This window comes from Nicotiana sylvestris, chromosome 9 (genome assembly GCF_000393655.2).
Source record: "Nicotiana sylvestris chromosome 9, ASM39365v2, whole genome shotgun sequence".
Classification (NCBI taxonomy): Eukaryota; Viridiplantae; Streptophyta; class Magnoliopsida; order Solanales; family Solanaceae; genus Nicotiana; species Nicotiana sylvestris.
Genome location: NC_091065.1, coordinates 92979772 through 92999367, shown reverse-complemented (window position 1 = coordinate 92999367; position 19596 = coordinate 92979772).

Sequence of the window (19596 nt, the reverse complement as noted above, 5' to 3'; positions counted from 1 at the left end):
TCATGGGGGTTGTCTGCTTTCCTCAATTCACCTAGTACAATATCCTGATCCCCTTCCTCATTTAGAAGTTTATGAAAGTAGGTCTGCCATCTCCTCTTTATCTGGTCATCCCCCAACAAAACTTTGTCGTCCTCATCTTTTATGCACCTCACTTGGTCCAAATCCCGAGCCGTCCTCTCTCTCGCCTTAGCGAGTCGGAGTAACTTCTTCTCCCCGCATTTGTTCCCTAGTTCCTCATACAAACGGGCAAAAGCTGCCGTATTTGCCTCCGTCACTGCCATCTTTGCCTCTTTCCTAGCTACCTTATATCTCGCAATGTTCGCTCTCTTCTCCTCCTCTCCAGTGCTCCCCACTAACCGCAGGTAAGCCACCTTCTTCGCTTCCACTTTACCTTGTACAACTGCATTCCACCACCAGTCTCCTTTGTGGCCACCGGTGCGGCCTGAAGATACCCCTAACACCTCTCTCGCCGCCTTCCTTATATAGTCCGCCGTCGTCGACCACATAGTGTTTGCGTCCCCACTACTTCTCCAAGCTCCCATTGACGACAACCTTCCTTCCAACTCCTGGGCTTTAACCTTAGTCAAGGCGTCCCACCTAATCCTCGGGCTGCCTCGTACTGACCTCTGTTTCCTTCTTATCCTAATACTAACGTCCATCACCAAGAGTAAACAAGAATATTTTTGAATTGTTAGGCTTTCACCAAGCTACTATAACATACTATCTTTATTACTAAGTTCATATAAGCCAAGATTTTCTGGCTTAACTGTAAGTGTTTTTTCATGTTCATCAATGTGTGGTTGTGATGACCCCAAAAGGTCATCTTATGTTTTAGGACTCAATTCCGTGTTTCGAGTCCTTTAAAACCTCATTTTATTCCCCGGTCGATTTGTATGCACAGTCCGGGCGTGTTTTCGGAAAGCTTTTATGTTGAAAGTTGATAAAAATAATAATTTTTTACTTTAAAAGTTGATTTAGTTGATTTCGGAAAACATTTTGAGTAAACGGACCCGGACTCGTATTTTGACAGTCCCGGTGGGTCCGTATCGAAATATGGGACCTCGGCATATGCCCGAAATTGAATGCAGAAGTCCCTAGCTCAAGAAATTAATTTTTGATGAAAATTGAAAGACGGGAAATTAAATGGTTTTAAGAATTTGGTTAATGATTGATCTTGTTAGTATCGGTCCCGTATTTTGGTTCCGGAGCCCGGTACAGGTCCAAAATAATATTTATATCTTATCTGTGAAATTTGGTCAGAAACGGAACTGATTTGACATGATTCGGACATCCGGTTGTGAAAATAGGAATTTCAAAGTATTCTTAAGAATTTCATGTGATTTGGTATTAAATTGGCAGTTATAGGTATTATTTTGGCGATTTAATCGCATGAACAAATTCGTATGACGCTTTAAGACTTCTGTGCATGTTTGGTTTGGAGCCTTGAGGGCTCGGGTGAGTTTCAGATAGGCTGCGAGATGTTTTAGGCTTAAAAATTTGGTAAGTTTTGCTGTAGCTGGTATTATGATGCTTTGTGCTTCGCGATCGCGAAGCCATTCTCGCGATCGCGAAGCTATTCTCGCGATCGCGAAGGGAAAACTGTGTTGGGGGAGGACTTCACTCATTGCAAACGTAGAGACTTGGTCGCGAACGCGGAGCAATGGGGGTCTTACCCTCTGCGAACGCGACCGGCTCTACGCGAACGCGATGGCTTAGGGACCTGGGGGAGGGGGTCAGTTGCTCTTCTACGCGAACGCGATCATTGAGTCGCGAACGCAAAGGCCAAGGGGTTGTCCAGTGATTTTAAAACACCCAAAAACGGGACTTAATCAAAATTTCATATCTCTTTCATTAGAGCTCGACCTAGGGCGATTTTTTAATGGGGAATTCAACACCAAATCATAGGTTTGTACTCTTTAACTCATTTTCTCCAATTTTTATCATCACCCATTAGATTCCTAGCCCTAAATCTTGTTCTTTCATGGTACAATTAGGGATTTTTTTGGAAGAATTTGGGGGGTTTTGCAAATTGGGAATTTAGACATCGATTTGGGGTCGGATTCCAGAGCTAATTAAATATTTGGACTCGGGGGTGAATGGGTGAATGTGTTTTTGTCCGAACCTCGAATTTTGACCAAGCGGGCCCGGGGTCAATTTTTGACTTTTTGGGGAAAATGTTGGGAAACCTAAATTTATGTATTGAAATTGATTTCTTTAGCAATATTTGATGTTATTAAGTTAATTATGGCTAGATACGAGTGATTGGAAGGTGGAATCTAGAGGAAAAGCGATAATTGAGTAGCGAGTGGCCTGTGGATCGAGGTAAGTGTTGTGTCTAACTTTGACTCGAGGGATTAGGGATCCTCGACTTAATTGCTATGTGAAAATCCATGTGAATGACGTAAAAGTGAGGTGACGAGTACCTATGCACCGCTAATTTATCTTTTTTGCCTGTTTTCTTCCCATTCTTATTATATTATTTTCTTGCCTTAACTATTACATGCTTTACTCGTATTTTCATGCCTAATTGTTATTTGTCAGGCATTATTTTTTTTTAATTGTTGAAGGTATTAGCTACCCCGTAGTTTCACTGTCTCATATTATTGGCTTAAGTTGGTTTATCAGTGTTTTATGGTATATTTTGGGTTGGTTTCCCTGAGTAACATTATTTATGTGAAGTTTCATAATGTACAAGCTTTCCTTTTACTTTGGTTTGAGGTTTTAATATTGTGAAGACTTTTGAGTTAAATTGTGAAAATTATGTACTTATTGAATAATTGATGTTGATATGGTGGGATCGGGTTGCACGCCACAACAGGAGGAATAAGGGTAATATATTAAGGAGGAATAAGGGTGAAATGTTATTATATGGTGGAATCGGGTTGCACGCCGCAACAGGAAGAATAAAGGTGGATTGATATGGAGTAATAAGGGTTAATATTCATATTGACGTTGATATATGGTGGGATCGGGATGCGCACCGCATTAATTTATGTGTTTATGTACCTTTCTTTTAATGCATAAGTTATTCTGTAATTTTGCATTTCACTTAAGGATTGGTTATAGCCGGATACTGATAAGACACTTGAGTTCCGTGTTCATTTCTTGTAAGTTACTGGTTTATTTTGTTTCATTATTCTTTCTACTTTTATTATACACTGTATGCAGGTTATATTGTAATTGCCTTGTCGTAGCCTCGTCACTGCCTCGTCGAGGTTAGGCTCGGCACTTACCAGCACATGGGACCGGTTGTACTGATAATGCATTCTACACTTTCTGTGGAGATTTCAGAGCATGTAGTGGCTGATTGACAGGTTGGCTTCAGGTTATACAGTCTGGACACCTAAGGTAGTCATGTTGGCATCCGCAGGCCCTGGCGTCCCCTTCTACATTACTATAGTACTGTTTTCTTTATTTTCAAAACAGTTATAATTTCTTTCAGACTAATATTTGTAGAAAATTATAGTGTGTTCGTGGATTGTGATACCAACTTCTGAATAGTAATAGCAATAGTATTAGTAATAGTATATAAACAAAGAAGCAATGTACTTACTTCCGCGTTTATTTCTACTTGTTTTAACTCGTATGTTTTTAAATTACTGAAACGTAAAGGGAATTGGTAATACTCTAACGTTGGCTTGCCTAGCAAGTATGATATTAGGCGTCATCATGGTCCCGGTGGTGGGAATTTCGAGTCGTGACAGTAGTATTTCTGCATGCAGAGAAGAAACAATAATGGCTCTAAATTACACTACTTGTGAAACATATAGTAAATATAACCATTACATAAATGGGAACAAAGCCAATCTAGAGATCACTTTCAAATAGGCATAGTGGTACATAGTACACAATCACCTACCGATACATTGAACTGAGGTTCAGTATGCCGTCTAGGCTGGAATTAAAACATGTTGTGTTGACAAACTAATACTTCAAATTTGCCAAAAAAATTAATAGATGTTGTTTTGATTCCTTTTTTTGTAAGAGTAGTTTGGTTTGTATACAAGAGAAAATAATTTATGTATCAATTCTAAATTATTATAAAATTCATCTTGTAATGAACTCTTTTCACTAAAAGAATGACCCCTCATTTCTTTTGTTCGTCCACAATATAACTCATGTTTTTGTTTACATGACATTATTCCCGGTCTCTAGCAATAACAATCCTCTCGAAGACGTCCGTTCGTAAGCCAATAATCACTCTTTCTTATAGACCTGAACCTCGTATTACAAATATAAAGTATATCTAAACTTGAGAAAACAATACAAACTTAAAATTTGATTAAAAATATATCACCACTCCAAAAATAAATAACATTTCTCTCAAGACTATACTTTAAGAAAATAATTACAGATTTTTTTTATTTAAATCTAAAAGGTCAAGTTTACGAAAAGGATCATGAAAAGATAAAAGTAAAGTTAGGTTGGATACATTTATTGGATTTCAAGTTCTAATGTGTACTGTGATATGTTTTCCTTTAAAAGTAAAGCAAGCTTAAAAATCTCAAGATAAACTACCTCAATCTGTAGCAGATCAACTATAGGGGGAATGTGTTGGGAGTATGACAAGATGTAGTGTAACGACCCGAATTTTCGTTCTAAGAATTAGCATTTTTGTTCAGCGGCTTAAGACCTTAAGAAGCTTCGTAATATGTATCATGAACCGCATGTATGGTCGAGTTTGGTTTTCGTAAGATTCGGAGTTAAATTTAAAGAAAAACAAAATCTTATTTTTGAAGCTCAAATGGAAAGAGTTGACCGGAGAGTTGACTTTTGAGTAAACGACCCCGAAATAGAATTTTAATGATGTCAATAGCTTCGTATGATAATTTCGGACTTAGACGTGTGTCCTAATTTGGATTCGGAAGTCCATAAGACAATTCGGCGCATTTTGGCGAAGTAAGAAAGTTGACGTATTCTAATTATATTATTTTATATGTGGAAGAGGTCTATTAATATGATGGATACTAATTAGATATAATAATAGGTGTATGAGGCATATTAGAAGAGATATGGGGTCTAAGGAAAGTCCTAAGTCTAAGCCAAGTTGGAAAATTTCATAATAGACTAAAGTTGCAAATGAGTACGCACAAGACCTCACTTTGGACGATAATATCTACATATATATAATGATTTGTATAAGGCATAACCTATAAAATTAAAGCTATATGAGTCTAGTTTCCATAACATCAAACCATTTGTCATTTGGTGGTGTATACGGAAAGTTATGACCGTTTTACTAAAGGTAGCAGAGCAGGCTACGCAACCTGCGTAGGCTACGCAACATGCATAGCCAAAATCAGAATCTGGCCAAATTAAAAGCCTCATGCGTAGGTTTCATGCGTAGGCTAAGCAAGGAGGCTACGCAGAACTAGAGTTGAATTTTAAAGAGCTGAAAACGTGGGTTTAGAGAGAGAATGAGTTAGTTCTTCAACTTGGAATGAATTTTAGTGAGAAGGAGGAGCTCTTCCACCATGGATACACTTCAAGGTAAGTTATTTTGGCATAAAGATGATTATATAACATCACTAAGTGAGAATACTAACATTATTATGGATCAAATTCATAGGAAATGGGTTGAATCTTCAAGAATACCAAAAAGAGAAAAAAAATATAAGATTCCTCCACCAAAAGATAATCCCTTCACTTGAGCTTCATATATATGTAATATTGGAGTATGGATTGCATGTTTATGAGTTTTATTTGAAGTTGTAATGAGATATTGTATGAACGCTAAGGGTGAGTCTTGAAAATGCTATTTTTGGGGAAGGAAGAAGATGAATAGTGAGAAATTGAATTGGGAATCACCATATAGATTGGGGTAAATGATTTTAACTCGAATTTGATTAAATTACACGATTCGGTTAATGTTTTTATCAACAAATTAGTATTTTGGGTTAAAAAGAAAATTTTATAGATTTGAATTGAGAATTTGAAGGCCGAGTTATGGTCGGATTTGAGTAATTTTGGTATGGTTAGACTCATGAGGGTATGAGGATTCTGAAAATGTAAATTTTACCAGATTCCGAGGCGTGGGCCTGAGGGGAATTTTGGTCATTTTACATAATTTCGCGTATTAGCTTAGAATTTAATTGTAGAATCAGTTACTTGAAGTGTTATTTACATTATGAAATTGAATTGACTAGATTTGGGCCATTTGGAGTCTGATACTCGTGGCAAAAGCGGTGTTTGAGGCTTGAGTTGGCCGTGGAAGTTCGAAGTAAGTGTTTGTTCTAACTTTGGCTTGAGGGAATAGAATTAGGATGTTATTTGCTACTTGTTAATGTGGAGTACGGTGTATAGGAATGGTGACGGTTATCTTTGCACCGGAGTCTAGCATGACCGTGGGTCTTAATTGCTTTTAATTCAAATAATGTGACACAATCTTCTTGTAAATTTTATAAGTTTCATATAATGTGAACGATTGAGGTAGAATTGTGATTGGTGTACTTTTGGAGCGTTAGCCCGATCATGAATGTGTTAGTTGAGGAAGAAGTGATTTAAAAAGAGAATGTGTTGTGAGTACTCCCTTGCCGGGATGTGTAGACTGATATATATTCTCCCTTGTCGGGATATTTTGGGCTGTTAGCTGTACCCTTGTCGGGATATTTTGCGCTGTTAGTTGTACCCTTGTCGGGTTAAAGGTATTGAGTTGCTATCCTCCCCTGAAGGGGTCTACTATATGATATTATGGGATCGTGTGGCACGCCGTCCACTTATATATGATATTACGGGATCGTGTGGCACGCCGTCCACTTATATATGATATTACGGGATCGTGTGGCACGCCGTCCACTTATATATGATATTACGGGATCGTGTGGCACGTCGTCCACTTATATATGATATTACGGGATCGTGTGGCACGCCGTCCACTTATATATGATATTACGGGATCGTGTGGCACGCCGTCCACTTATATATGATATTACGGGATCGTGTGGCACGCCGTCCACTTATATATGATATTACGGGATCGTGTGGCACGCCGTCCACTTATATATGATATTATGGGATCGTGTGGCATGCCGTCCACTATATATATAAATATATATATTTATATATTATGGAAACCGGAGTTTCTTCTGTTTATTTCCGGTACTTCATTTTTATCTGTTACTCCCCGATAGCATGTCCCCTCCCAGCTTTACTTTGTATTATCTTGTTATTGTTTCTTGCACTTGTCCTTGACTTTTCCTAACTCTAATTGAGTTATGTTGTCCTTTACGTTTATTTACTGATTTTCTGTTGTTACTTAATTTTATTTCGATGTTATAGATTCCCTTACCCTTATTTCTTGTGATTGTTGCTTGGGTGAGGAAGAGTGTAAAGCACGAAGGGTGATGCCGTGTATTATTTTGGTGAGAGTGTGTTATAGCACGAAGGGTGATGACGTGTACTTTCTGTTTGCTGTGTTTACTTGTTATTAATAATTCAAGTGTATTAACTATTTAGATCCCTTTACTGTTGTAATCCTTTGTGTTGGAATCCATAGTGTTTACAATACTTCGCCTTATTATTTTAATATGTTCAATACTTCAAATTTCAAGAATTGTTACATTCTTAACTCAATTGATTTCTCAACTGAAGTTTCCTTAAACCGTTTGAGGTTGTAGTTTACTTAAAAAAGGAATTTCTACTATGTTTTGATTTATTAGTTCTTCGTATTAAAGGTAATGATTTCTTCGATATTGTACTTTAATTGAAAAATGGTATTTTCTTTATCAAATGATTTCTAAAAATAACTTCATCTTTTCTTGTTGATTTCCTAATTGGGTTGGAAGTTGTACTCTACTTTATATTAAGTGAATGAGGCTCCTTGAACATTCTTAATTGTATTGGGTTATGGAACCTACGAGCTGAGTAACATGAGAATATTGTTGTGCAATGTGAGACAGAAATATGTGGGCACAAGGTGCCGGGGAAAATATTATGGTTTTATTTAATGGCACGTGAGTTGTCCGTGCGTTTGTGACATAAATATGGGCACGAGGTGCTGTGAAAATATGAAAGTGGGCTGAGACCTATATTATTTATGATTTTGAAATGAGGTGTCACAAGGTGACCTTTACTCGAAAGAATTATATTCGAAAGATGCTTATCTGAAAGATATTTATATTTGAAGGACTTGATTAATTAATTGCACTTGTATTTATTATTTGTTGAGAAACATTTATGGTGTTCTTGTTGCCTGCTATTTATCTCACTGGTTGATCATTTTTCATCGTTGTTATCTGCTTCCTATTATTTTTGTACGCTATATGGCACAGGTTTATTTGGTAGTCTGATCCTAGCCTCGTCACTACTTCGCCGAGGTTAGGCTAGGCACTTACCAGCACATGAGGTCGGTTGTGCTGATACTACACTTCTTTATATTTTTGTGTACAGATCTAGGTATTTGATCAATAGTAGTTGTTCGTTGCAGTGGAGACTCGAGGTAAACCTGCTGCAGCCTTCGCGGGTCCTCAGAATCACCTTCAATTGTACTTATTTCCATATATTCGTTTTGTTCGGAACAGTGATGTATTTATTTTGTATAACCCTTAGAAAAGCTTATGACTTGTCCTACCGATTTTGGGAATTATATTTTGTTCATAGTAATTTAATTTAAAGTTAGTAAATACCCATATTATTTCAGTAAATGTTAAGCTTACCTAGTTTAGAAACTAGGTGCCATCACGACTTCTTTGGAGGGATTTTTGGGTCGTGACATGTAGGTGTCGGAGCAAAGAAGCCTCACAAAGACAAAGTATTTTTGTGCCTAATAATACTTGGCGAGATAAAATACAAAAAACAAATTAACTTGGTAAAACTCACAAACAATCGTAAAACTTGAAAATTAAAATCACCAAAGGGCACAAAGATGGAACTCACCAAGCTAGAATAAGATATTAACGTGGCCCTTCTGAAATCAATTTTTACTTTTGCCTCATTAGATATTAACTGATTAAAATTAGATTGCGGATGGTAGAAGGAAAAAGACACGAGGCTAGAGCACTTTATGGCTTCATATGAATTGATCAATTTGAACCTTATAATTTGCTTTAAGACTGGCTTGTCCACGGGAGGCTAGAGCTCTTCTTTTCGGTACCCTCCTTTTCAGTTTTAACATATCTCGTTTGATAATTCCAACACTCATTTATTGGATGAAACAATTTGAGTTTATGTAATTGATTTTGAGTGGAATTAATGTGGACATGAAACTGTAGCTTTCATTAACTATTTAAGCATGATATAATCATTTTTTTTAACATTGATTAACTTAACAAATAAGAAAACTGTGATGATTAACTTAACAAATGAAAACTACTTCATTAGGACTGTTAATGTCTGTTTGGATTCCAAAGAATACTATGTACCATTCTAATACTGAGAACCACATACATTGTGCATGACAAACAATTAATACAAATTCCAAAAGAACCGAATAGATTGTGTATTGTAAATTCATTCACACGGGAAGGAAGTAGGAGAAGCTCAACAACATTGTCATAGTTATGAGTATTTATATTAATATGATTTTTGAAAGGATAAAAAGGTCCAATAATTTTTTAGGGACATTTTAGTAATAAGAAGTTTTAAGAACTCGTGTTCAATTTTGGGCGGTGGACAATACATGTGCTTGCCCTAGTTAAAAGACCTGCTGAAAACTGTACTTTGACCCCCAAAGTTCTAAAGTTGACACTTTAAACAAAAGAACTAAACATGAACTCAAATAATATAAAAGGCTACACATAAGTCATATTTAGCTACTGTTAATATTCTTTTGTGAATAATTAATTTATAATTAGCTGGAATAAATCATATAAAAAGACATCAATTTCTCTTATATGTATGAAAACATCCATAATTGAAACTATTACTTTCATTAATGTACAAAATATCATTTAATGGGAAGTAATTTTAATATTAGTTAGAGGGTAATTTGGTCATTCAGCTTTTGAAGGACATTTTAGTAAACTAACTTCACTTAAAGGTGCTCGTGCTTATAATACATATATATATATATATATATATATCCATGAGATCAATAATATCGTCTACCAAAACAAATGGGGAGAAGTAAAAAGGAAGACATTGTTCCTTTTCCTTTCTGTCATCTTTGAAGTCCATATCAAAGCTATGCGCCATTTAGATTAATAAATGTTAACAACTTATCCTAAGTTATTGTGCCGGCTCATATACCTTTTGAACAAATGGAAGGACTGAAAGAGACCACCTCCTTTATGATAATAACAGGAAAGTCTGAAGAGCAATAAAAAGAATTTCACTCTCCCCTATTCCTTGTGCACTAAGTGCTTCCGAGTTAGCGTAGGACATGGGGAAGAGTGGCACAAAGAATTTGTGTCCACTCCCTAAACCCCTGATCTACAAGTCATCAACTATACCATTGCACAAGAGATTAACTGCTGGGAATAGAGAGTCACCTCAGTAACACGTCCAACCAAGAGCGCTCTAGGATAAAGCGAAGTAGAAATGGCGTGGGGTAGCCACTATTTAAGGTGTTATTTATTTTTTATCTAGCAATTTTAATGTTGAGCAAAAATAGCCACTACTCTATTAAAATTAATATGAGAAGATATTTTTACCCTTTCTTCCATTGCTTTTCTTCCCAAACCTATTACATACTTATGTTGTAACTGACGCAGCCTGAAGTGTCCACATTATGTCAAAACAGTTTGGGAGAAATAAGCTCTAAAATCATTATTTTAATTTTTTAGTAACTACTATTCTTTCGTTATATCATCAACAACATCAACTAATATAAATAATATGACACAGACAAAGGCTCTAAATTTGGAGAAAAGAGAAAACATGAATATTAATGTTCTTGCAGATTTGATGAAGAGATTTTTTTTTCAATCAAAGCCACGGTGATTTCGTTCATACTATACGAGTAAACAAAGATTAACGGTTCAAACAATCAAGGCTCTTGATACCACATGTAAGCATAAACTTTAATTCATACCAAGAATTTTGAACATGATAATCTTACATATAAGTTCAAAAGTTAAGGACATGTAGTCCTGAAGTCCTCAACTTAGAGTTACAAGTTCAAAAGTTAAGGAAAGACAATTCTTAACTTACAGTTACAAGTTCAAAAGTTAAGAACAGACAGTCCTTAACTTACAGTTACAAGTTCAAAAGTTAAGGACATGCAGTCCTTAACATACAGTCACAAGTTAAAAAGTTAAGCACATGCAGTCCTTAACTTACAGTTATAAGTTCAAAAATTAAGGACAATATGTCCTTAACTTAGACTTACAAGTTCAAAAGTTAAGGTAACTTAGACTTACAAGTTCAAAAGTTAAGGACAGACAGTCCTTAACTTACAGTTACAAGTTCAAAAGTTAAGGACACTTGGTCCTGAAGTTTGAGTTCCAAGTTCAAAAGTTAAGGACAATAGGTCCTGAACTTAGACTTACAAGTTCAAAAGTTAAGGACACTTTGTCCTGAACTTAGACTAACAAGTACAAAGGTTAAGGATAGGCAGTCCTTAATTTACAGTTACAAGATCAAAAGTTAAGGATAATAGGTCCTTAACTTTGACTTACAAGTTCAAAAGTTAAGGACATTTGTTCCTCAACTTTGACTTACAAGTACAAAAGTTAAGGACACTTGGTCCTGAAGTTTGAGTTCGATGTTCAAAAGTTAAGGACACTTGGTCCTGAACTAAGTTACAAGTTCAAAAGTTAAGGACATGTAGTCCTAAAGTCCTGAAGTTAAGGACATATAGTCTTGAAGTCCTGAACTTAGAGTTACAAGTTCAAAAGTTAAGGACATGTAGTCTTGAAGTCCTGAAGTTAAGTTCAAAAGTTAAGGACATGAGCAGAAGGGTATTTTCGTCCGGACAGTTAAAGTTTATTAAAGAAGTGGCTAAAGACTAAAGACATTTTAAACATTGACTTTAAAGTAAATACATATGTTATTAGTGGCTAACCGTGCACTTCCCCCTCATTAGCTTTTGCCTTAGGCCCCCAAATATTTAAGGCCCAAAAAATATAAAGTACTACTTCATCCGTTCCAATTTATGTGAACCTATTTGACTAGGCACGAAGTTTAAGAAAAAATGAAGACTTTTTAATTTTGTGGTCCTAAACAAATTAAAAGGGCCCTGAGTATTTGCGTGGTTATAAAAGCTTCTCATTAAGGGTATAATTGTAAATTTAAGCTAAATTATTTTCAAATTTAAAAATGGGTCATTCTTTTTGGAACGGACCAAAAAGGAAATAGGTTCACATAAACTGGAACATAAGGAGTACTATATTATTATACTATATATGTAATTTATATTTATACAATTATTAATAAAATATTTTAAATTTATTTAATATTTGGTAGAGGTAGGATTGAATGAGTTAATAGGATAAAAAATTTCTCTCGCTAAATTAAATAATATATTTATCTTCTCATCAATTCTATTTTTTTTCTTTCCTTTTTTATATTTGTTAGTATTTCACTTTTTAATTTCAACTCAGATTCTCTAAATTAGCTATTCTTTTTTGTCACATTTGATTGATCCACATATCAGAAAGCAAGTTCTTCTGTGTCTCATTTTTTTAACTAAGATATTCCCGAGTCAAGTGTCATAAGGTTCAAAACAAGATTGATTATACGCTCAATTCTTTTACCATTTTCACTTAATACTATATTTGTTTTATACGAGAGAGTTCAATACCATATAATGTATACCTAACCCACATATTATATGTTGTTCTCTCACATTTTTTTTGTCTCAATATATATGGACTTTATGAAAGAAATTTTAGGGTCTTTTAATATATTTTAGTTTTAAACCACCAGTTCCGTGGAGTTGTGCCGATTAATTATCAACAAGTATTTATAGATCAATGTCGTATGAACGTGTTACTCAACCAGCTTCATCCATATCTAGTAACTAAATATCATATTCACTGATTGTTATGTTATCTTAATTGAGACTCTATAAAGTTTGATTGAGAATGCTCAAGTAGGAGATTATTAAAGCTTTGATTCAAATTTCCAAAATTTCTTAATAATGAATTTTATGATTTTATTTTAAGTTAGGCAATATTAAAGTTTGCCAAAAAAAGTACAAAAAATCTTGGACAAAAGAAAGAAAGAAAGAAAGATTATCTACTCTTTAACACTAAAAATACTTTAGAACTTTGAATTAAATTACTTAAATCTTCATATTAGTAAATATTTTTTTACAACAATATCAAAGGTAACATATTGAAAATACATGTCTAACATCTTATTTATTTAAGTTACCTCTTACTAATATAAATTATAATACTACTATATGAAGTTAAAGGTTTTATCATTTAAGAATGTTATACTATAAATAACAAGTATGAAAAAAATGGCAACACTAACTTTTTTATGCATATGTGTGTGTATATATACTAATAAAAAATGTATAAGGTCTCTTATTAAAATTTTGTTTTAGGCCACTGATTTTATGGAGATGCCCGTACGTCCAACTACGATATCACATCTATCTGGACGATACATGTATTAATTAAAAATTATTTTTAATCTTAAACTTTAGTATAAAAACTAACACATCATAATTTCATAGTAAAAGCGGTAAACCTGGCGCACAAAGAATCAACGTGTATAAAATTACTAATGCGCCCAAACTCTCCCCAGACAGTTGCTCCTACTTCATTATCTCTTATCTTCAATACACCTTGTAGCCTTCACCCAAAAAAATCAGAAATCTGTCATTAATACTCATTTACCTAATTTAACTTGCTACAACTAATCTAGCATTTGAAAAAAAAGAGGTCGAAAAGGGTTAAAAGTACCCTAGATGAAGCCACCTCCGACGTTGGGAATGGGGTCGGCGACAATGACAGTGACATCATCAAGAAGTTTATGTTTTTCCAACCGTGCGAATGATTTTTCGAAACTTTGCTCTTGCCTGCGGTTGAAATGTAGAGATGGTAACTTTCTCCTCTCTTTTTCCTTTTTCATTTAACCTATGGTGTCTACCTTTTGTTCATCTAAGTTTCCCATCTCTGATTTGGTGTCTGCATTTTATTTACCTAATATTTGGTGTCCGCGTGAAGAATTACTGTTGCAGAATAAACCCTAAAGCTAATACAAATGGCATTAATAGACACCTCAAGTTATCTCCATGTGTGCCTGACAGATCTTACGGTTGAGTTACACTCGCGGTGATGTGGCAAATTAACAAATCAAAAGATAAAACTTGTAATTTTTTAAGATCTACCGATGATAAGTAACTAGAATTAGTATCTGTGCGATATGCGATCTATATTAAAGTACAATAATACTTGGAAAATTAATGATTTGGCTCGTTTAATTCTATTAGATCATATTATCTTTATAAAATTTCAATTACCATCCAGTTTTTAATATAATGTACCTAATAACGAAATCTCTATCATATTAATTGAAGCGAATCACATGGCTATCAAATAATTTTTCTGTTTTTTATTTTTGTTTATCCGTAAAATGGTACAGGTAAATTTGTACGTGATTAATAGACAAGTTAATTAATTTGATCCTAAAATAATAAATAAATTAGATAAGAATATAAGACTTAGCGTTGAAATCGGGATAAGATAACAAAAATCCTGGTTCCGAGAGGAGCTTCCGGAGGCAGTAGCAACAATATTAATAAGCAAGAAGATAAAATATTATTGAGCTTTAAATAAAGTGTAGTATGTGCTTCTCAAAAAATTTGTATCCTTTACAATGGTTGTTTAGCTTACTATCTATAATTGCACCTAGGAAACAAGGTCCTAGGATCAAGCCCCTCTTATATGAACATATTTTACCCTATACAGATAGTCCCTCTGCTTTTTGGTGGCATAACTTTATGTCCCAGGAAAGTTGGTAAAGATACCTTTCTTGACGAAAAATTCTCTGGTCCCCTCTGGAAAGTTTCTGATGCTTGATTACACGCATGTCTCTACGTATTTAATGCCCCGAACATGCATTATACCACGATTCAATAATAATTTCGCCGATTCTAGAGGTAATTATAACCACAATTTTAGCCGTATATTCTTTTAATTATACACTTCAATTTATTTCTTTTACACTTCACAACCTCTTAGAACTTTTTTGACTTCCTTACTCAACTACTTCCAACTTTCTTTACCCTTCTTCTTCAAAGAAACTTCTTAGTCCTTTCTACTAAATATGGCTTCTTCTTCCAAAAATTCTAGTTCCTCAAAGAACAAAGGAAGTGCTGATGATGCTGCTCCTCCCACAGTGAGCACCGTTATTCCCAGATGACGTATTACAACTAAGGACTTCGAAGAGAAGAACCCTTCTGCTAACCCCCGAACATGGGCTATTAGCGTGTATCCTTTTCGATCCGTCCTTCTAGCATCCGTGTTGTGAAGGAAGATTATGGTTGTCAAGATTTAAAAATCATCGCTCCTAACCTGGTAGAGACGGTAACCTTCTTTCAGAAGGGTTTTACGTATGTTTACACGTATCCCTTTACTTTGGGCCCGTTCACATTAAGCGGGGGGCTTGACTCCGTTTTCTTGGATTTTTACCTTCGTTACCAAGTCTGATTGGCACAGGTGAGCCCTTCTATGTGGAGGACAATTGCTTGTCTTTGGCGGCTATGCTAGGAGATGAGGGAAGAACTCTTCCCGGCTCGGCTGATGAACCTTTATTCGCCCAAGATTTTTTGTAGGGGAACGATAAACTAAAATAAACGTGGTCACCATGCTTTGCTCACCAGCATGGATGATGACAACGACCGCGGGTGGATGAAGCAATTCGTTGTAGTTGCTACTAAGGATATCGTCCCAGCCACGACTTCATCCTTTCCTGAATTATGGAACCGTACTCGTAAGTTCAGCATTCATATTTTCTTCTAGTTAAAGATTGTCCTATGCTATTACTGATCCTTCTTCTTTCAGTATTTCAGCAACTCGGTGGACACTGCCAATGGTTGAAGGCTTGGACCAATGGGTCCAAAAGATTTTGAATATCACTATGTGTGAGACCCACACGTGGAAAGAACTAGCCCTTAAATATGGGTGGAAGACCAAAAATCATGGTAGGTCTAACTCATCTTGTTTTTACCTTTGGTATAGGAAAATAGATTTACCTTTTTCTCATATTAAATTTAGGTCTACCCCAGGGCTCTGTTACTACCCCGAGGTGGACGTTTTGGCTTATCCCTCAGATGCGGTGAGGTTGTTGCAGGAGGCTTTCACCAGAACGGGTGTTAACATGCCTTCTTTCGGTGCAAGTGCCTATTCTCGGAGTCCCCATCTGGAGAACAAGCAACCATAAAAATGGTGTTCCTCCACAGCCTAAGGCAAAAATAAAAAGGCAAAGAGCGCCACGCTCGAGCCATCCATAGACGATGTGCTGATGAGCGTCGCGTCCGAGCCAGCCATAGACATGGTGGTGATCGATGATTATGGATGAGCCTGTGATGACGGGGCTTCTCTATATAGAAGACAACAACGTTAATCAGATTAACAAAATGCTCAATCTGTTGAGCTAGTTACGCCGACCGAAGATGATGCTTCAACGCTTTGATAGGAATATGATATGGTGGAAGATGCTAACTCTCGTTTTCGAGTCCCAGTCGTTGTGCCCGGTACTGATAGGCTGGGTACCGAGTCTTTTCCTTCTTTGGTTTATGAGCAACCAACAACTAGCACTGCATTTGCCGCAGCTACTTCTCAACCTATAATGCCATCAGCTTTATCTCCTTCTTCTCCAACCTTGACTTTGTCACCAGCAACTGCTACATCATCTCCACCGGCCGTAATCGTCCGAGAGGAGGATGTCCCTCTTCCCTAGTCCCCAGTTCATGAATGTTTGGGGCATAATTATTCTACCCCCTCCAAAGATCCCCAAAGGAGGATGAACGTCTCCCTCTCGGTTTCTACCGGATGCCATCTGCTATCCTGGCCGGTGGAACTTCCTAATTATTTAAAGTCTCTGGCTTTAGAAAAAGATAAGAATAAAATACAATCTCACTTGGGAGAGTGTTTGTTGAATAATGCTAAGAACAACGTAGCAACAATACAATCTTATTTTGTTTCTTCTATCGTTGTTATGGTAAGGTTTTTAGTTTGAAATTTTGTTTTACAAGCTAACTTCCTTGCTTCCAAAGGCCTTCAGAGGTTGATTCTTGATAAGAAAGAACTTACCTCCGAGCGGGATAAATTTTTGGCCGAGCGAGATCAAACTGTTGCTCTCTCCCAGGCTTGGAAATACGAGCTGCTGAGGCTGTTGAGTTAGAGGCTCGGTTGCAGCAAAGCGAGCAAGATGTAGTGACCCTCAGCCAAGAGGTCGCTCTGTTAAAAGTACAATTTGAAGAAACTAGGGCAAAGTGGGTTGATGTCACGACCCAAAATCCATTAAAGGCCATGATGACGCCGGACACCATTGTCAGGCAAGCCAATACATAAATACTTAATTTAATTCTCATTTTAATATTTTTTGAAATAAAAATTTATTCTTTAATAAAATAGGAGAAGATGCAAATTTCAGAGTAAATAATAATATTTTTTACAATCTCAATACTGAATAATCCATAATCATCCCAGAACCCGATGTTACAAGTACATGAGCATCTATTAGGAAAAATAAAATAAAGTAAAATATATCATCTATCCGAAATACAACATTGGACAGGAGAGGAAAATGTAAATACTCTGAAGGAGACTCTGCTGGCTGCGGATCGAAATGAGGAAGTGCGCCTGTAGAACAAATTGTACAGCAAGTGTAGTATGAGTACGAAAACAACGCGTAACCAGTAAGTAACCAGTCTAATTTCGAAGAAGTAGTGATGAGAGGTCGATTCTGACACTTACTAGTGGTCCAACAATAATGTAATAATTATATAATTAGTCGTGGATTTTATTAAAACTACTGTGAATTCAATAAAGATCAAGAAGCAAGCAAACAATCGTATTGTTAATAGGAGATTTCCAAATTCATTTTCATCATTTATAAATTTATCTTAGGCCAGGGAGGCAATATCATTATTTATAAATTTCAAGGCAAGAAATACAAGTATGCGCAAATCATGCTGAGGTTATACGGCCCCATCCAAATAATATTTAAACTGTGCACTGCCAGAGGGTCGAACGGTGCAAATCATAGATGCATCTATTTAATCTTCCGAAGCGTTCGACCTGTTCCACAAAAAAAAAAACACAATCAAACAGTCAATCAAGAATTCATCAAAAAGCAGTTATTCAAGGAAAGATGCCAAGTCTTCTTTTAACGATCCAGAAAACGAAGTTTAATCTCTTTAGAAATTTATTTACCAATTTCAATATAGTTTAAGCAATTTAAATTGAATGTAAGGTTACAAATATCACAAGTATAACATGCTTTTGGGTGCTAGACTACCCGGACTTCGGCATAATTGTTGCTACACACGGACCCTCGTCACCTCGTGCACATATTAATTTAGTTCACCTATGGGGTAAATTCCCTCTTACAAGGTTAGAAAGTATACCTCACTCCGAAGTGCCATAACCGGCTCCCAAGCACTTCAAACAACTCAAATCGAACGGCCAACGCTCCAAAACTAGTCAATAAATGGGTAAATCCATAAATACATACTCAAATACTCATTATAATCGTATTTACGACAATTTCTAACTCTGTTCGAAAAGTCGATAAAATTACCCTCGAGCCCACGTGCCCGGATTCCAAAAAATTAAAAGATAAACTTTACCCATGACCTCACGAACTGAAATATATAATTTATTCCCAATTTCATGCCCAATTTCGTGGTCAAAGTCCAAACATACAAATTTCTAGGATTTTCTTCAAAATCCCAAATTTTCTACAATTTTTATGTCTAAATCCATATATAAACCTTGTATTTAACTCAAAACTAGTAGAAATCAGTAACCTCTTGATGATGATGGAACCCCACTCAAAATGCTCTAGATATCGCCTAAGACCAAATGGGAAATGAGGGAAATGAGCTAAGTCTTGGAATAAAAGCCCTTGGCTAAGACGCAGATGTCGCATTTGCGACTTCTGGCTCACAAATGTGATGATCGCATTTGCAACAAAAGAATCACAAATGCGAAGCCAAGCTGTCCCTACTCAGGTCGCATTTGCAACCAAAAGCCTCGCAAATGCTAAAAGGTCAGCTTCGTAAATGCGATATATCTTTCGCAAATGCGATCTTCCCTCAACAGTCCCAGATTCGCAAATGCGAGCCTCACCTTCACAAATGCAATGTTCGCATTTGCGACCAATTCATCGCAATTGCGATTGCACCAGAACCAGCAATCCAATTTCTTCACAAAACTCTTCGTAGCTACTCTGAAACTCATCTGAGCCCCCTGGGCTACAAACCAAATACCCACACAAGTCTAAAAACATAACACGAGCTTGCTCGGGGCCTGTAATCACATCAAACAACGGTAAAACAATGAATCGCACTCCAATTCAAGCTTATTGAACTTTAGAACTTCAAACTTCTACATTCGATGTCAAAATCTATCAAATCACGTCCGATTGACCTCAAATTTGCACATAATTCATATTCAATTTTAAGGACCTACTCCAACCTCTGGAATTGGAATTCGACCCTGATATCAAAAAGTCAACTTCCGATCAAACTTCTCA